This window comes from Hipposideros armiger, unplaced genomic scaffold, assembly GCF_001890085.2.
Source record: "Hipposideros armiger isolate ML-2016 unplaced genomic scaffold, ASM189008v1 scaffold_47, whole genome shotgun sequence".
NCBI lineage: Eukaryota > Metazoa > Chordata > Mammalia > Chiroptera > Hipposideridae > Hipposideros > Hipposideros armiger.
In genome coordinates this window covers 2,483,407-2,503,454 of record NW_017731397.1, presented here as the reverse complement: position 1 = coordinate 2,503,454, position 20,048 = coordinate 2,483,407, and the positions used below count along the sequence as shown (strand labels likewise).

The following is a 20,048-nucleotide window of genomic DNA, read 5'->3' as shown; positions in this document are numbered from 1 at the left end:
ATACATGTGTGTTTAACTCTTGTTTTTAACCATTTTCCTGCACCCATAAGGAACAAGGATTTCGGGCTGTCGAGCCAAGGGAAGTGTGATTTTCACCATCCTTTGTTTTAGCTGTCTTCCTTCCTCTCGGAAAGGTGCTGCACCTGTGTTCCTGTTTTCCTCCTTGTTTGTCATCACTGGTCTAGTGCTGGAGCACCTGTCTCCGTTTACAGCCCAGAGCATCCCAGCTAAAACCCTCCCCACAACTTCAGTTGTCTAGAACAGGGGTCGGCAAACTTTTGAGACCGAAGAGCCAATCCTGTCCCTCACAACAATTTAAAAATTATTTGAGAGCCATAAAACAAATGAAATCACCATTATGTGAATAATATCCTTTAGAAATGTTATAAATGAGACAATGATAGTTTTATTTTCATTTTCAATTTTACTTCAGAGCCATACGTACGTACCCGAAGAGCCGCATGTGGCTTGCGAGCCGCAGTTTGCCAACCCTGGTCTAGAAATTCCACAGCCCTGCAACTGTGACGTGTTCCTGCATCCAGCCTCCTTGTCAGTTCATTCATAGCCTGGCTCTGTTTCTTGGAGAAGGGAAGAGCTGATCAGGATTTGTTTGCTTTTAACCTGTGAGTAGATACTTGAGTTTGTGGAAACACTCCTGACCTGCACATCCTAAACAGGTGAAGTTAAACTGGTAACTAGGAATCATAGAAACACCAAGGGAGCTAAATTTAGCACCGAAGGTCATGTCACAGACTCATGATTCCTGCTGCTCCATCCATGCATTCCAGTGTTGTGAAATCTTTTGGCTTTTGGTCTTAGAAAGACAACTATTTATTCATTCTCACCAGATTTGATGATTTGGTACGTTTGTAAAAGTGCCTCTGCGTTTTGAATTTGCTTATGTAATAATACACCTTGACCACCTGTTTTGTACTAGGCGCAGTTCTAGGCGCTTGCTATTTTTTGCTGAACAGAGATCCCAATCTTTGGGGAGTTTACGTGCTAGTGATGGGAGATAGACAATAAACAATCAGCATAAGAAGTAAATTATAGAGTAGGTTGGAAGGTAGTATGGAAAAAAGAAAGATTAGAGCAGGCTACAGTGGATTGGGAGAAAGTGTCGGAATGTTGAATTGGTCACTCAGGATAGGCCGCTGAGAAGCTGATAGGTGAACTAGAACCTTGACAGAAGTGAGGGAGTTAGCCACGAGGACATACAGGGAACATAGAGGTCCAGGCAGAGGAAACATGCTATGCAAAGGCCCCAAAGCAGGCCACATCTCTTAAACTGCAACACAGAATCTAACCCAGCTCAGTTACTCTTGTGATGGTGCTAAACTAGCAGGTCACTTTGAACTCTTCCCAGATGTGAGGAGCCTCTCTTTGCTGTTGTTGACTCGGGTTTTCCTGCAGTGGCCTCCTTAGGCATCTCTTAATAATAACTCCATCAGTATTATTGACTGATAGTGGCTTATCGTAGCTCTGACTTGGTGGTTTTGACTCTCGACGTCAGCAGGTTTCTTGTGAGTCTCTACTTGGTTTCTTTACCTCTAAAACCCATCTGAGCTGCTTCATTTCATAAGGTAGATTTGTAAACCACCTGACTAATAAAGATGAAAGTCTCTGGAAAGCAGAATAAGGCAGTTACTCTCAATAATGTAGAATTTAACTTCAATGATAATTTGGTAAACATTTGCATTATCTTCTCAAAGAAGCACCATGGCATACTAAATAGATGGGTATACAATATGCACTAGGTCCTTATCCCCACTTTATAGGTGAGTAAACTGAGGCATGGGGAGGTTACATAACTTGCCTAAGTTTCCATGGCTTGTAAGTATGAGCTGGAATTTGAATTTCAGGCAGGTACCCAGAGCTGGGCCTGTGCCAAATTGCCGAATAGATGAAGAACTAGATGGTACCATCCTTATTCCCTCTCCAGACACAATTAATCTGTGTTTCCTCCTTCAGAAAGTAACTCTCAACTCTTGAGATGAGGATCATCTGAGAGGCAGCATAGGGAACTCAGCTTACTTGGGTTAGAACAGGGCTTGGCAAACTGTGGCTCGTGAGCCACGTGCGGCTCTTTGGGGTACATTCCTTCTCAAAAGTTTGCTGACCCCTGGGTTAGAATATACACTGCTGTCACTTGCCAGCTGTGTGACTGGACAAATGGCTTAACCACACTGTGCCTCAGTTTCCTCCTCTGTGTAATGAGGACAATAACAGCTCCTTCCCTATAGAGTGGCTGACGAGAATTAAGTGAACTAATTAAGTGTCAAGTACCCATCTACCATATTAAATGATCCACATCATCCAATTTCTTGCCATTTTTGTGTATTACTAAATGAGTATGTTTGGAATTCTTCTATCAAAGTCTACATTAGAGGTTAACAGAATTTGAGCTGTGTCTACCTACTGGTGGTGCTGTTTGGGGCATTTTCAAACCGTGAAATCTTCGGGGCCTTCCCGGGAAAGATTGAGAATGGGAAACCCTTCAACAGCCCAGCGCTGGGCTTGCAGCCTCTGACCATTTCTCTTCTGTGCGGCCAGAGGTACTTTAGACACTGGCAAAGGCCTTTGCCGCTGTGGACTGGAAAGTGGTATCCAGGCCAGTGGCTTCAACATGGCCTTTCCTTGTGGCCTGTGTTTATTTAAAAATCCCAGCACTAAAAAGAGGCACTGTGCCTTGGGCCTGTGGGCACAATCCCACGAGGGCATTTCCTGTGGGGAGAAGGAATGACTGAGTGAATAAATGAATGAATGAAAGGCTTGTTACTGCCTGGGCTGCTCTCTCCCTGCTCCCTGTGGCTTGGCGGCAGGATGGGTGCCCTGTTACTCCCTCCCAGAGTTCACAAGAAGGTCCAGGTACAGAGCCAGGGGGAGTTTTAAGCGCGTGCGTGGGCATATGCACACGTTTGTGCACTCCCTTCACACATGGTGGGGGAGGGGGGCGTGCGGGGAGATGGACCCTAAATCTAAAACTTCATGACATTTTCCAAAACACCATCTTCAGTAGTGTCTCCTTTTGCCCACTTCTCACCTGTAAACAGTCAATTCACCCTTTATGCAACACTGCAGGTGAACGTCTCATAAAATTCACAAGCTTCTGATTGTTTTCTTTTAGTGTGCATGTTTTCTGATACGAGACTGAAATGTATAGACAGAACATCCCTGCCTGCAACTGACTGGGTTGACAAAAGCCTTCCATATCCTTGGGAAAATGTTTCCTTTAGAATGCATATGTTTTGGAGATATTTCCCATCTTGATGATTCTAGAAATGCAAACTGACAGCTGTTTTCAGAAAACTCGATTCTTCCTGTTGACGACAGTGAAGGGGCGTCAAGGCTGGGGTAGGCTGATGTCACTGGATGAGGGGGGTATTCCTAGGGCTGTTTGGAAGCCAAAGGGCCTTGGGTGTCAGACTGAGGTCTGAGAGAGAGGACACAATGCTATCGACCCCCTTAAAAATCCTCCCTTTTTCCCCAGCTTTTGCTTTTAGGGCAGAGCCATACCTCAAGTACCTTTATGTTTCTCTCCCTGCTCCATCCTTACTTCTGACCTCAGATCTTGACAATGTGGGCATATCATGGGCACCCCTGAAGAAATCCTTGCTGGATTGCAGATAATGCATTTTGTTTCATGATGAGGTGGTAGATTTGTTCCATATTGACCTGGCTATAGTGTTGAATAGCAAATGTTGTTTATTTAGAATCTGAAAATTGGGTGCTGCGCATGTCAGACATTTCTCTGTTTGTTTTTAAAAAAATGCCTTTCATTTAATATGCTAAGTCAGTTTAAAGAAAATCGTATTTTCCACTTGCAGTAAGCAATAGAATGCTGCCTTATTTTCACCTATTTTTTTTATAGGCCAGCTGCAAGCAGGGGCCAGATTAACGGATATTTCTCTTTAAGGATCGAGCCTTCCCGATAACTCTGTGTCCACTTTGGTAGGAGTCGGTGACTCTTCCTGGATCACTGACTGCAGACTCTGTCCAGCACCAGAGAGCATTGATGGTCTCCTGATGGTCAGAGTGGCCCTGGCCTGGCTCACCCACTGGCTTCCTAAAGGAAGCCCTGTTCACTGTTTGCCGGGCTATAATGGTGACTTTTTCCTGAGATTGACCTCCTCGAAGGGACAAGATCTTGACACCATGCTATTAACATGGAAAGACTATTTCTATATAGAGAATTGATGTATGTACACACACATACACATAATGTATGGATAAATATATATATTTTATATACATAAATATATAAGTAAACTATAATACATATACATATGTAATATATAATACATTAATATATGTGTATATACATGTATGTGTATATATATATATATACCACACATATATATGTGTGGTACATATATATGTGTGTATGTATATTTGTGTGTATATATAATACAAACATACATTTACATTATATATACATTCTCTCTCTCTCTCTCTGTCAAGATCACTATGGATAGTAGGACTACCACACACATTTTTGAGTCTTTCCTATAGGCTAGGACTTAGGACAGTACTTAGGACAGTACTTCCTGTCTCCAGGGAATTGAAATCTATTTGGAGAGAACAGACATGTACAGACTGAGATAACTGATGAATAATCATAGGAACTATGGAGGCAGATTTGTTGTGAAGCTGGTGAAGCTCGGGCCCAGGGCCCCTCACTTGTTTAATACATGTTTTACCATTTTTTTAATACTCTTTTAGGGCCTACCCTGCCGTTTCCAAGGTCCCAGAGGATCCCTGCCGGCATCCACAGCAGTGCATTCATGGGATCATAACTTGTAAAATTGAAAAAGTGAGATTACTAGCAGTCAGCTGATGTTTTCCTTTTTCTACTCTGACTTTCCCCTCTGTACCATTTCTCCTTGGGGTCAGTGACATTGGAGTTGAGAGTATTTTTGAGATATAACTAAGGGGAAGTGGATTGTGGACACCTTTAGTTTAAGTTCAGTGGGACATATTTATACAGTTTTCAGGTATCGCTGTGTCTAGTTAAGTTATTCCTAGCCCATCTTAATGTGGAATCACTTCCCAGGAACCATCTACTATGCCAGCTCACCTGGGATCCTTAGACTACTTGCTAGATGTGTAGAATTGTAAGCAGAGGATTCAGTTCTAAGTGTAGTTAATTTGGAACTTCCTTCTGTTAAGAATATACTCAATGTAAATATACATTTATAAATGCACCATTTTTTAATGAGAATTTTGTGTTTAAGTTTCTTGTTCATTTCACTCACATGCGCGCGCGCGCGCACACACACACACACACACACACACACACACACACACACAATATAGCAAGCTGGTTAGTGAATATCATCAACACAAAGAATATGTAAAGTTAGCCAAGGCACAAGAAAGCTTGTAATATCCTGAATTCTTATGGCTTATATATGAAAGAAAATTAATAGAGGTATTGACAACGATCCTAAAAATTTATAGGGCATTACCAATATGGAGCTGAGAGTCAGAAAGTAACTTTTCGGAATTATCAATAATGAAGTATAAATTTCGATCATCCACACTTGAGAAAGGACTGATTTTTCTTTCCACCATATAGAAAATATTAATATAAATCATTGTCATATGAGAAGTAATTAAAGAGTGTGCTGCCCAAAAGAAGTATTTATAGTGGTATGTGAGGTGTTTAATTAATTCATGTACTTGGTTCTTTTTTAGGATTTGATTTTGTGATATTTTGCTAATGTCAGCTTTTAAATTTTTGTATTTTGTTATGATTTCTTAATCAAAATAAATCACTTTTGTAAGCATTTTGTATTTGTAACGTTGCCTTTATTTTTCCCATAAAGAGGGTCTAAAGCCACAGGGTTCACGAAACTTGGGTCCATTTCTCGGTACCAATAAGGGAGTCATTACTATGTGTCAGAGGCTGTTGGGAACAGTTTTCATACTCAATTTTATTTACCCTCACTGCAAACCTATGAAGTAAATATTACCCTATCCTAGAAGTGCATCCAGTTTGGAGTTAAATATGCTACCATATTAAATACCTTATCTAGTGAAATATAAAGTAGAATGTTTCTTTTGGTAAGATTGTCAAACAAAAATATTTTCCTTCAGGGCAGAAAGCCTCTTCTCCCTCAGAAGATAGCATTGTTGTAATTGGTCCTCCCCCCTGTCCTGTAGCGCCTGCCCATCTCTCTGCCTGAGTTGTCAGCATCAGACTTCAGGGTAACCACTTGTGTACTTTGCCTCCCCCAGAAACGCTGCCCCTTTCCTGGAGGATGGGGCCTTGTCATCTTCCTAGCCTCTTTCTCAAGAAGTGTTTTCAGAAATGACATGAAAATAAAAATCGAGAAGTACTTTGGGGCTGTGAAAAGAACAAGTTACAAAGGTAACTTTGGGCAGCGAAAAGCATACTTTTGAAGCTGATCTTCTCTGGAGGTATGCATATAAGAGGAATGATACATTTATGTGTTTATATGTGTAGGTTCATGGCGTACACACAAATACCAGTTATGCAGTTAGTCTAGGGTAGTTTATATTAAGGGAATTTGAAGAAGATTTATTTTCTTTTTTAAGATTTGAAAAGGTAATCCACTTTTTTTTTTTTATATACTTGGGAATTGAACTTGGTTAGTCCTTTCCCAGGTGGAGAACATTATGAAGCCTCATCGAGTCATTTCTTGTCTTACCTACGATATTTGGTTGCCTAGAACATTCTAGGGCTTAAACAGTGCTAGGAGAAAAGCATACCTGGCTTCCCCCCACCTCTTTGCGAGGGGTTTTTAGTTTAAAAGAGGCAGGGGGTTGGGGTGGGGAGAAGCTTGGATTTTGAATCTTGATTTCACTACCTTTTAGTGAAATCTTTTTTCTAGTTTGAAAGCTTTTCAAACTTGGACAGTTTTGACAATTTCCTTTTTGTATAAAATAGTCACAATAGCTACTGTTTGTTAAGTCCCTACTAGTGAGGCACATAAAGCCAGTTGCTTTGTGTTCATTGCCTAAGGCACAGTATTAGTCCCATTTTGACACAGGACATGGACCAAGACAGAGGCCAAATAACCTGGCCCAAAGGACACAGCCAGTGAAATGCCCAGGGGAGCTTTGCTCTCAGGTGTCCCCTATACCTTAGCGGCTGCTCTTCACTGCCTAAGTTGTGACCCTCTATAAGATGTTTGCATTTTAATAGAAGGCTCTTGTGTGCCTAAGTGTTTTTTACATACAGAAAGACTGGATTTCCAAAGGGAGCAATTTGGATGGTGGGAGAGATACTTTGCTGCTTTGCCTACTGGTAGGAATAGAAACGTTTCCAGACTTGTGAAGAAAATGTTTAAGTAGGCTGGGAGGGGGCCCACGAGCATCATAATAACAGCAATGAAAACAATCATTTGGCAATTCTAAAATGGTTGTGATTACTGAATTGTCTAAAGGTGCTAACCAGTTTTCGTTTCCTCACTGATACTTATTTACAAGGGCGGGGGAACTCTTGACAAACAGTACCTAACACTATACACACTTATAGACTTCTCTTTTATTTTAGATTTTTCAAAATTAAAATAATGGCATTATGTCCATGTGTTTTATTTACAAAATTTGCCTGGATCGATGATATCTAACTGGACCCAGCTATAAACGTTGTGAATCAAGAGCCAAAACCCTGGTTGCTTTGGGCACATGTATAGCGCCCTCCCTGCTGGACACTTCCTTGGTGTCATTCCCAGAGAGAGCACACTTTGGATCTTATTACTCCATCACCAGACCTTCACCAGCTGTGGCTAGAGCACATCTGGGCTTAAAATTGAAGCACCCTTTTTCTTACCTAACTCATTCAGTGAAAGTCGCTTGAATGCTAATTTAGCTGTCTCATTCTCAATACATGGTGTAATTATGTGAGGAATGGCCGGGACAGGAAAATCTGTAGAGACATATTTGTACAGCTTACTGTTAAGTAAACTGAGCACCGTGGTAAGAAGCATAAATTTTGCCCATGCTTCCTCAAGTATCAAACATTAAATGAAGGAAATGGGGGTTTCTTTATAAACATATTCCAGAAAGCGTTCACCTCAGAAATTCCAGATTAACTTTTCTCCTTTCCTCAGGAGAGGAAACAGGCTGGTGGACTGTGGACTAAAATTCCCCTTCAGGACTCAGCAGGTGTCACCCAGGTGTTTCACAGGCCCCAAGTAACCTATCGGTCGTTTAGATTTTAAATCTTTACCGAGTCCATCTTTTGATAGGGTATTTCAGACACTAGATGTCTGGAGTTTGGCACCAACTCAACCCAGTGGTTGACAATGAGTGCTTTAAGCTAATGTGTCTCAGTGTTCTGCCCGAGATGGAAACTCCCTTTTATAAGTTGGCTTCATTTCTGGCTGCACTTCCAGGGCCCCACACCAAAATATCTGCTGTTAAAACATGCAACCATCAGACAAAACATTTGGTTCGGGGATGTTAAGGTATATGTGCATTTCACTTCAGGTATTTGAATAAAGAAATAGTATTTCATCAAAACCTGGGACGATGATAGTGTCTTAAGTGTTTTTGGACTGTATATTGTAAAGTAATGAGAATTATTTTTATCCATGGCTTACAGAAATCAGTCTTACTGATTTATAAGTCACACCCGGTATGTCAGTAGAGTTTATTTACATCAGTAATTTTCAACTTGGGTTGCCATCAGAATCACTTGGGTGAACTTGGAAAAGTAAGGATGCCTGGTTCCCACCCTCAGAGCTTATGATGTGACTGACCTGGGGTGGTCAGTCTGTTTTTAACATTTCAAAGTTGATTCTAATGTGCTGTCCAGGCTGGGAACCCATTGGTTTACACTAATGAAATAATCGGCATTGTAAGGATTTATGGAGTTTTAAAAAGGAGTCAAACTTTTAAAGGGGTGTGACCCTTTTTGCTTTTCTCTACTATGGATGTAGTTTTTAGTTTTATAGGAGGCAAGCATTTAATACAGAGCAAGTTTGGAGATGTGATAATATCTCAGGTACACAGTAGAGCAGAAGTGCTCAAACTGGAGAGGTTGTGGCCTAAGGATTTCAAACTCAGACGCCCTCAGGACACAGTGTATAAGGAAAGTGACCAAGTTCAATGTAAATGGGAGTGATGTGGACTGGCAAACTGGGGGGCCCTTGCTTCAATTGAAAAGGCAGCTGCTGGTCACCTGCAGCCCAGGGTTGCCTTGTTGGAGTGCAGGCCCCTTGTCGCAGATCCTTTATTAATGTTATTATTTGAGAGACAGAAGCTAGAAATTAAGATTTTTATGTGAAATCTGTCTTTTAATATTTGCATCTAATACAGATGGGTTTTAAAATATTGTACAAGAAAACCACTCCACCTAACCCCTCTATTTAACAAGATATTAATGATAGGCCACATGTTTTAATGGACAGCATATGAATGCTAAGATGTAAACTTGGAAGACTTGTTTCCAGCAAGGAAAGTATACGAACTACAGAGGTGTAATGGAAAGAAAAAATGGTAGCTTATATTTTTGTTTTTTAATTAAAAAAATTTTTTAAGTATTTTTGTTTTTTAAATTTCCATTTCTCTTTATGAAATAGTTAACTAGTTTTTAATATGAAAACGTTGCAATTAAAATATTTTGTTTTATACCAAATTCTAAAAAAAATGAACCTTCATCCTAAAAGTGTATTGAGCTCATCATCAATTGCATTTCTGTCCGCTGGAGAAAAAAGCAGAACCATTCAAAAACTCTATCCTTAGTGTTTGCATCATGGCCAACCCCCCCCCCCCCCCCCCCCCCCCACAAACAAAAAAAGCAAACAAACAAAAAAAAAACCCCAAAACTTTTGCAGATGTTTGAGCGTTGTATCACTGAAAAACTAGAGGGGAACTTAGAAATAGGTGATCAGTCCATTTAGCTAATTACAGAGATGAAGAAGCCGAGGTGATTGAAAGTCATGAGTGCGTGAGAGTGCTTGGCCGAGAGAAGTTGAGAGAAGACCAGTAGAGCAGTGAGTGGTTTAGCTTGTGGTTCCTGGAGCCAACTTGCCCCACTTGGGGCCTTGGCTTTGCCCCTTCTGTCAAGATATAGAACCTCTCTTTGCCTCATTTTCTTCATCTCTACAATGGGAGTAATAGTATGTATCTCAAGGTTTAGTGAGATAGCATATATATTTGGTGTGTTAGCTGTTGGAATTCTGGTGAATTCTGCAGAAAAGAAACCTCCAGTTAGTTGCCTTCCGGAGGAAACTGCTGCGGGCTTTGCCGTGGAGTGGGGAGGGGTGCTGCCTCGAATCCCGCTGGCTCTGTGACCTTGGCCACAGTGTTTCATTTCTCTAGGCCTCGACTTCTGTCAGATGAGGATAGTAGTATTGATCATGGAGTGTTGTTATGAGGATTAAGTACAGCCATGCCCGTAAAGGGCCTGGCAACTATCCTAGAAGCACACCGTCGATATTAACACTGATGTGATGACACCATCTCCCTGCACCCATGATGATACTCCCGCCGCCACACCCCTCGGATCTTTTGTCCTCTTTGTGTTTCCATAATATGACGGGAGAAGAAGAATCAAAATAACCTTACACACTTCTGTTTTTTGTTAAGCATTTTTACTTTGAGATGTTTGCTAAAATTCGGTTTCCCTGGTAGAGTTTTGGTTTGTGTTTGTATAAGTCATACTGAGTGGTCGTAGGAATCCATGAGCTGTTAAAACATTCCACACACAAATTCTTGCTGTTTCAAAATATACCAGCCTTAATTTAGCATTGTTTATCCAGATTTAGGTTTTTGAGATGTCAGATCATGTGATTAGTAAAATGACTTCCATATTTGATAATATAATTTTCTGTTAGGGAGAAAAGGTATTTTAAGAGTCTAGAGAGGTTTCTTAAACTATATAAACAGAAAACATAATTTTTTCATGTTGTCTCAAGTAAGCAATGGAAAACATGATTTTGTATGTATTGTTTGTAAAGGTTTGTTGTGAGTCATTCGAACGTATTTGTAGGGCTTTTGTAAAAAAAAAAAATCCAAGAGCATGACTGCAGGACTCTCACAAAAGTCCATTTTCTCCTCTTCAAGTGGCTGTGCATCTCTTTAATTATAGTCCTTGAAATGTCACATACTCAAATGCTGGAAGCGTCTCAGGAAAGTCCCAGGCTAGGCCTTGTTTTAGGCCTTGTTTTAGAAGTTCGAGTGGCAATAGTTGAGTTGTTTACTGATTGTAGGAACATTTAAAATACTTTATTCCTAAATGGTATTTTACAATGATTGAAATCATTTTCAGTCCTGTAGAATATATTGCCATCGGTTTTCCCCTGTAAAGCGTATGCCGGGATCCGACACATAAGCTGATCCAGGCGCATGTGCCTTCTCAACAGTTGAATAAAGAAATGGCTTCCTACTCGTGCATTACTGAGGGCCCCTTTGGTTTTATTTATTTTTTCTTTCTCTCTCTCCATAGATTCTACTGGGTTGTCGGAAAAGTCATGATGCATTTTTGCAGCGAAAAACATGGAAAACAAATACGTCATGACTTTTCCGACAACCCAATATATCTTGAAAGATTTTTGTATAGCAAACAATCTGATTTAATAAGTAATTAAATGCTTTGTTGTTTTTTTCCATGCAGCAAACACCTAAAACTCCCAATTTTTAAATTTAGTAAATATTTTTGAGTGCCCACTATGCAGGCCCTATCTAGGAGCTGGGGGATACAGCAGTGAATCACACCGTTAAAGTTCGCGCTCATAGGAGAAGCAGACAAAACACATACATAAGATCATTTGCAACAGTCATAACACTGTGAAGAAAAATAGAGTGAGTCAGGAGACAGGGGTTGAGAGGCCCATTTGAGATTAGGTAGTCTGGGGTGGCCTCTTTGAGAGGGAGGCGTCTCAGAAGGGACCTGAATGAAGTAGGAGAATGAGTGAGCCATTCGGGTATCTGTTCCAGGCAGAGGGACCAGCAAGGACAATGGTCCTGAGCAGGAGTGTCTGGTGTGCTTAAGAAGCAGCATGGAGGCTGCTGTGGGGGCGACAGAGGGAGTGAGGAGTGTGGCTGGGGATTTGAGAGCAGCAGTCATCAGGGGCCTCACATGGAGACCTGATGTGTCAGCCAGTGTCACCTAAAGGAGTTGCAATAATACCAGCCCCTCATGACATGGAATGTTGTGCAGCTTTATAATGGCTATAGCTTCCACTATGCTTTTTGTGACATTCAAATAGCTCAAGGACCCCGCTACCACCTTCCATGCCTTGTGGGGATCTGGGAAACCCCCATTGACCTCTAGATCTCTTGAAATCTAGTTTGCTTTTTGTTCAATCATAAAAGCCTTGTTTATATTTTGAAATCTATATTGAAATACAATCTTTTGACCAATGTAATTCATTTGACGGACATAGTTCATTCAGTGTTTGCTATTTTATTTTGGAGTGGGAGTGAAAATAAGGATTATCAATAATCATTTGGTGCATGAAAAATGTTTGGTACAGTTTCCAAACTCTGGAGACTATAGATTTCTTGAAAATTTTTCTTCAGGAGCTTTGTGAAATCTTGCCTAGATTTTAGTGGATATGAGTGTTGGGAGAAGTGGAGGAGAAGGAAGGGGGAGAAGAGAGAGAATGGTTTTAAGGCGGTAACTTAAACATGTTGACAGAAGGCCAGAAAACTTACTGAGGAAGATTATATAGACCATGAGCCTGAACATATATTTCACCATCAGCACCTTTTTTTACTTGGAAAGGTAGCATTTTGTGTAGCTTGTCCATGAAAAATAGATACTGGTTTGTCTTCTACATCTGCATCTATGGGCAGAGGTTAGTATAAACATTTTACTGTCAAGATGAACTTTGGTTTGTACTGAGGGCATATGAACCCGTTCTCTGTATTCTCATCTGCCAGTATCTTTGTTCAAGTAATTGAGAAATGGTACATATGTTTGGGGTGAATGACTGTGCAGTTAATGAAATTCAAAGGAAAAATCGAAGAGTGTGAGATAGAAAAATACATGTATTTGTACCTATAATTTAGCCTTTCCAATTAATATAAAATGATGCATTAGTCAACGGCTGCCACAGCAATGCAGCATAACAAACTCTTCCAAAACTCAGTGGCTTTTCACAAGAAGCACTTTCCTCATGCTCTCTGGTGAGCAGGGTGACTCTTTGGCTGCTGGAAGCTGGGTTCAGCCGGGTGGCTCTGTTTCGGGCTGCTCGTCAGCTGATCTGCTGTTGGTCGGGCACAAGTCATCTGACGTGTTCCTTCCGAGGACCAGGTTGAAGGGCAGTAGCTACTAGGGCCATGCTTTTCTCCTGGTGGAGCATTGGAGCGCAAGTGGGAACTCATTGAAGGCCTCTATGCATGTCTTGCCCATAACATCCCTTTGGCCAAAGCAGGTCACATGGCCAAGCACAGGGGCGATAGGGCGAGGAAACATATTCCTTCCTGAGGGGAAGAGGAGCCATGCGAGTGCCCCCTAATCCATTATCACAGATACCTTTTATCAGAAATAGAAAAAGCCCAAATGGATTTGAAATTTAGTAGAGATATATATTTCCCCTAAAGTGATCAGAGGACTGTATAAACGTGAGGTTACTGTCCCTACTACCTCCCAGAGAACTTGGGAAGTATACATTGGACTCCCCAGTGAGCAATTAGAATAAGCATTTCACACAGGAAAAGCAAGTAAATGGTTTCTGCTTAGCTACAAAGAACAGGGAATCTGGTCTCTGGTTAGGGGTGACCCAGTGTCCATTCTGAGGTTACCCATAGGTTTTCATTGGGGTTACCTAGTGCTCTGTGCGTGTCTGCTAAGTCCCTGAGCAGCTTGGCATGGCTGGAAAGGTAGGGGACCCTTCCTGTGATGCTTTTTCTCGGCACAGAGCACTTCCGAAAAGCTTTGGGGCTGCTTTGCCAGGTGGATCCCTTCCCCCCAGTTCTGAGCCAGTGTCACAGAGGATGGAAAAGAGCTGCCCTGCCTGTCAGGAGCCTCCGTTCCCCATCCCCCCCACTGGACCTCACACCTGGTGGCTGAGGGAATGGTCACTGGTGTCGGACATCCCAGGTTCTGGTTGGGCTGCTCTGAGACTTTGAGCAACTACCTAAGGTATACTTTTCTCGTTTGCAAAATGAGGAATATGATATCTGTTATATAGGGCTACTATGAGAGTTAAGTAAGAGACAAATCCTAGCACAGTGCCTGGCACACAAACATTTAATAAATACGAACTGATAAATGCTGTTATTATTATCTGTTATAATAGGTGCTACAGACAGCATTCCATTATTGTTATTGCAGCATTTCTCCCCACTAGATTGTGAGCCTCCTAAAGGCATGATTCCTGCCTCTGTGTTTCATCTCCGTGTCCCCATTCTGCAGTAGCACTAAGTTTATGACATAGGGATTTACACCGATATCCACTGAATTGTATCTAGACATGTATCCTCTCTCATGAAGCCTTCAGCTCCAAGGACCAGATTAAATTGCTCCTAAAAATAGATTTAGCTGTTCTTTTTTTCAAGTTCACATTTTGCTTGAAATAAAGACTTTTGAAGCCTTACAGGAATTTAAAGGATTTGAGTTAGTTCGATGCTTTGCCTTTAATCAGAGATTTTCTGCCCATTCAAGGAAGCCCTGTCTTTTTTATGTTCCATCAGATGAGTTGAAAAAAGGACAGGGGCTAATTTTCTTGTGTGTCTACAAGATTTAAAGGGCATTTAAGGAATATTTCATGCTAATAGTCTTCTAACGCCCACCCTTTGAGTTGCCTCTCAGATTGTGGTTGTGATCTTACTGTCAGTTTGTTCAAAGGTATTGTAAATTTTTGCTAAATCACCGCTCCCAAGGAGCAGTCACTCTAGGATGAAGGACTCGGTAATTATACTAAACAGGCCCAACATTACATAGATTAAAAGTCTAAGAAGTTTGTTTTTCACATAAGGATCCATGGTGGGTAGGCAGGCTACTCAGCTCCATGCAGTCATTCAGGGCTTCAGGCTTCTTCCATTTTATTTTTCTGCTCTCTCATAATCTACTTCTCTTCTGTATGGAAAACTGGGTTCTCTGGGATCCTTTCCTGAGGATGAACCTTTGTATTCATCATGCAGGCAAGGAAAAGAGTGTGGAGGAGTGCACATACAATGTATTATGGCTCGGGCCTTCAAGAGTAACCAGTCACTTCCGCTCTTAATCCTTTTGGTGAAAACTTAATTGCATGGCTACATGTAGCTACAAGGTGCTGGCACATGTAACCCCAGCAGGGCCTGACACTTCTGTTACTGTGGAGGATGGGAGGGCCCCATCTGGGCGGACAGCTAGCTAGCAAGTTCCTGCCCTGGACCAATAAGTCTGCTTTTGAGAATTTTTCCCTTTCTGTTGAATAGCTAATGTGTAGTCTAGTGGTTAAATGGGGGAATGAATGGGTAATAATTAATAGGATTTGTAATTTATTGAGCTCCAACTATGTGCTAGGGACTATGAAACACAATTGAAGGCATTATCTCATTTGACCATCTCAGAAAGGTTGTGAGGGAGGTTCTGTTATTATCCACGTTATAGGTCAAGACACGGAGCTTTAAGGAGGCTAAGTAACCTTGTCAAGATTATACTGCCAGGCCTGCTTGATTCCAAAGGCTTCACCGTGCTGCCCTGGGAATGGTGAAATTCCCGAGGAATAAAGGATAGTTATATACTGCTTCTCATTCTGGCTTCTGCAGCGAGTCAGCTGCAAAGGCTACCAGGGAAAGTAGTGGGTTCTCTAGAAATAAGTCAAGCAGAGGCTGTATAAACCTCTGTTAGGGGTGCCACAGAGGGATTTCCTGCTTTGCGCTGAGGACCATGGTGACTTCCATGATTCTCTGTGAAGGTCAAGTGCCCTGCTTCGTGAAGTCCAGTTTCTGCATGTCACCCATGACCCCTCATTCCTGTGATAGTGGTGAAGTCCCATCAGCACACACGTTTTGTACCTTGATAATGAGGTAACAAGAGGGTCAGTAGTTGAGATTGGGTTTCTAGTGTGACCTTAACTGGTCACTTCAACACCGAGTTTCCATTTGTTGGGGAGTGGAATATGTGAAAACCAGCTTAATCACTGGTTTTCAAGGAGGGCTTCTTGAGGTTCTGGATTCCTATAGAACTCCATAGTAGTTTTCATCCCCTACAGATAGGGTTTTCGGTAAACCTTTAGATTAAAGATTTTTCAAGTTGAAAAAAAACGAAAACCAAAAGACTGATTCTAGTGATAATGGCTAATATTTGTTGAATGCCCACAGTATGCTAGGCATTGTTATTGTTCTGGGTGCTTTCCATGAATTAATTCACTTCTGGGGTACACTTATTATTATTCCCAATTTACAGATGAGAAAACTGAGCCACCGAGTGGTTAAAAAGCTTGCTCATTGTCATTCTGTAATCAGAATTCAGACTTGGATGTTGAGATCCAGAGCTACACGCTGCTGCAGGAATGGACGATTTCTGAGGCTTCTCCCAGGTCTGAAAGCGCTGTGGTGATTCTATGCCTGTTGCCGTGTGCGGACAGCTCAAGAACTTTGCTTCTCCAGGGAAGACTCCCAACCGTTTTCCTACCTCCGTCTTGATAGTTAGAAGCTGAGTGCAAGTCATAAAGGTCTGTATCTTGCTAATAATTTCAGAAACCCTGGAACCTTTTCATTACCACCTGATGCACCATGAGATTCTATTACACTGAAGTTTCTGACGGTGGAGCTGCTTTGATAAATAGACCGCAGCCTTCCTAAAACACAGCGGGGCCTGGGACTGGGGGCCGTGCACAGGGGCCACCTTCTCTTGAGATGCTTTTGGTATGCAAAGAATGGCCTCCTGGGATGGATAAAAAATGATCATTTGTAGCTAACCACATATGTAAGGGCATCTTAGAATCACAGAACTTTACAGCAGAAGGAACCTTTGAGAACATCTAACCCAACAGCCTCTTTTCACACAGGCTCACCTGTCAGGTGCCTGTACTGTTCTAAGTGCTGGGGGACGCAGCAGTTATCAAAGCTCTGTTCTCGTGGAGCCTACATTCTACATGGGGACCCGGAAGAAACTACAACAACAACAACGTCATGTTAGGTAGTGGCAAGTGCTGGCAAGAAAAGGAAAGCAAGAGGAGAGGACAGAGAATGACCGTGGGAGTTCAGTCTGTATTATGTTTTAGATGCGGTGTCGAGGTAAATCGGTATCAACCCTTTTTTCATTAAGCCCCTCCCCAGGAACTATGTCAGATCTTGTTTCCTGCTCCCCAACCTATGAAATTTTAATATTTGTTTATGTCTTTGTATATATATCTGTGCTTTATATAAAAGAAGAGTGCGATTCCCCAGCTCCACCCCAGGGCCAGCTTGGACCTACCTTGCCCTGTTGTTAAGTTCTGTTTTTTCGCTATTGTGAACAAAATTGAAGTAGCTGCTTTTAAAAGATCACCATCTAATCTGAGAGAGCTTTTGAATTCAAAGCACTTTATTCTCTAATGATGCTTTTATGTATGAGGAGTATCAGGGCTTTGCGTGAAAATTTAAAGATATTGTTTAGGCATTAGGAGTCAAGCCTGAGACCCTAGCCTCCCAGCTTTTCTGCAATATACAGTATAATAGGTTATATATTATATATACACTAAGAAGGATTAAAGTCATGAAGTGTAACTGATTCTTACTGCAGCTGGTGAGGAGTCTGACAACTGAGACGCTCTGGTCACTGTCATTTGATGATGCAGCCTCCTAATGGGTCCCCCTGCCTCCACGTCAGTCCTCTACCCCCTAAAGCTTGTCCTCTGCAGCAGCAAGAGTGAGCTTTTAAAAATGTCAATCATATCAAGCCACTCTGCTTACCAGCCTTCCCATTCCAGCAAGAGAAAATTCAAGTGCCTTATGATGGCTTACCCGTCTTAGCACCGCTCACCCCCCAGCCCACCTGCACACCTCTCAGACCCACCTCCTTCCTGCTTTGTGCTCGCCATGCTGCAGCCATACTCACTGTCCCCTCCCTGCAACGTGCAACACTGCTCATGCCAAAAAAGATTTTGTCCTGTTCTTTCTGCCTGGATTTCTCTTCTTTAGATTTTTAAAAAATGCTTTTTAATTTTTAGCATAGTTTTAGATTTACCAAAAAATGGTGACAATAGTAAGAGACTTCCCCTCATCCCCATACTCCATTACTTCTCTCGATTTTCCCATGACTGTCTCCTCATCTTCAAGTCTTATCTACTCAGAGGCTCTCTCTCACCACCTCAGCTCACTGAGCAGTTCGCACTCCCTCCTGATGCTATCATATTACCCAGTCGTATTTTTTCACAGGACTTACCTCTACTGGATTTATCTTATTTATGTATTTATTTGTTCGTTTAATGTCTGTCTCCCTTACCGGAAGGTGAGCTCCTTGAGGGCAGGGACTCACGGCCAAGTGCACGGTTATTTCCCAGGACCCAGAGCAGTGGCTGGCACATAGGGATGTTCTGATCGACTGACTGGCTTTTGACCCGGGAAGGCTAGTCCAGGACCTAAAGCCGTTAGTGGAGCGTGAACATGGGGAGCTAGGTTTCTGGACACCCAGTGCTTGCCATGAGTAAGCCCAGTCCTTGTGCTTGTCAGACTGACTTCTCAGCGGCAGTCAGTGATAGGATGACATGTACGGAGGACCAGTCGGGAAGTATAGTAGCGTCAGGATAAACTAAGAGTGACAGGACCCTCAGGCAAAACAGGCTTTTCCAGAATCACGCTACAAAGACATCGTCTTGACCTCCCGTATTAGGTATTGTGCTCCATTATATCTAAGAACCTCTGTCTGTGAGCTGTGCAGTGCACGGATGTACTCAGTGGTGCAAGTGGAATCTGATTTGGGGCCTGTTTGAGTACGAATGGCGTTGGCTGCTAGTAACAGACCCCTGACCACAGAAGCTTAGGTAAAAGAATTCTGGATTTAGCTTGTCGCCCCTCTTCAGTGCCCCGGGATGTTTATGCCAACTGAGATCTCTGCCCTTCTCTTCCTCTTTACCTCATGGCTCTAAGAACTCTGGGTAATGCTCCTGATTTCCACGCTTTCAGGAAGGCCGAAGGGGCTTTCTGGGAAGCCTCACCCTCCAGCTACTGCTTATGTTACATTAGTTACCCCTGTCTGAGTGAAAGTGGGGAGACTACTTATCCCCACTCGGTTCCTCAGGAGCTATAGTTTTGGGAGCGGCCTGGGCAACATTAGGAAGCGTGTGCGCGTGCGCACACACGTGTGTGTTTTCAATGTGGCTGTCTTTCTCCTTAGGCTCAGAGTCCCTGTTCCCAGCCATGCTTGAGGAGGCAGACAAGTGTAATTCCTTTACAGGGTTCTGTTACAAAGGAATAAGAGAGTAGGTATCAGGCGATCTCTGCTGCTGGGACCAAGATGGATGTTTACTCCTATCAGTTCTGCCACCTTAGAAGGGAGGAAGCCACATGGAGTTTAAGCTTACAGCAGGGATTTTAAAACAGAACTCTTCCATTCCTTTAACTTTGTTTATTTTGAACAGTCCTAACATCTCAGACTATTTCACATCAAAATGTAATTTTGTATACATAGATGTGTGGTTGATAGTGACACACTAAAGTTTAGTAAATTGCTCAAAGAAGATAGAAGCTTCTCTGCCTGTTGTTAACAGTAGACCGTGGTTTGGGTGGGTGGTATCTCTGCTCTGTGAGGCTCTCTATGGTCAGCTTCCTTCACCCTTGTTGCTTCATCATCCTCTAGGGCAGGGTTGGCAAATAATGGCCCATAAGCCAACTTCGGCCTATCCCTTTTTTTTTATATGGCCCATATCCTAAGAATGGAGTATACGTTTTTAAAAGGTTGGGAAAAAGTTTTCTAACTTGTAAAAATTATATGCAAGTCAAATTTCATGTCCATAAATAAAGTTTTATTGGAACACAGCCATACTATATTATTATTATTTTTTTTAAGATTCCATTGGGGAATTGGGGGAGGGAACAACATTGGGGAATCGGGGAAGGGGAACAGACAAGTGGCTGTCCTTTTGTTCTTCAGTCTAGTTGTGGAGGACGTCGCTTCACTGGCCCATGTTGGTATTATCATTGTGCTGTCTTCCTGG

The 20,048-nt window shown here is 42.1% G+C and overlaps 1 protein-coding gene across 2 annotated transcripts in view; it reads left to right on the top strand.

Annotated features, from left to right (window-relative positions):
- The first annotated feature begins 440 nt into the window (after positions 1-440).
- Positions 441-20,048, top strand: part of JAZF1 (JAZF zinc finger 1) — a 311,176-nt gene continuing 291,568 nt past the window's right edge. The window contains exon 1 of one of the 2 annotated variants that reach the window (XM_019639904.1): positions 441-623. The gene's annotated coding sequence lies outside the window, so the exon portion shown is untranslated. Of the gene's footprint in view, positions 624-6,291; positions 6,424-20,048 lie in introns of those variants that run through there. The other variant, XM_019639900.1, reaches the window with a different exon arrangement.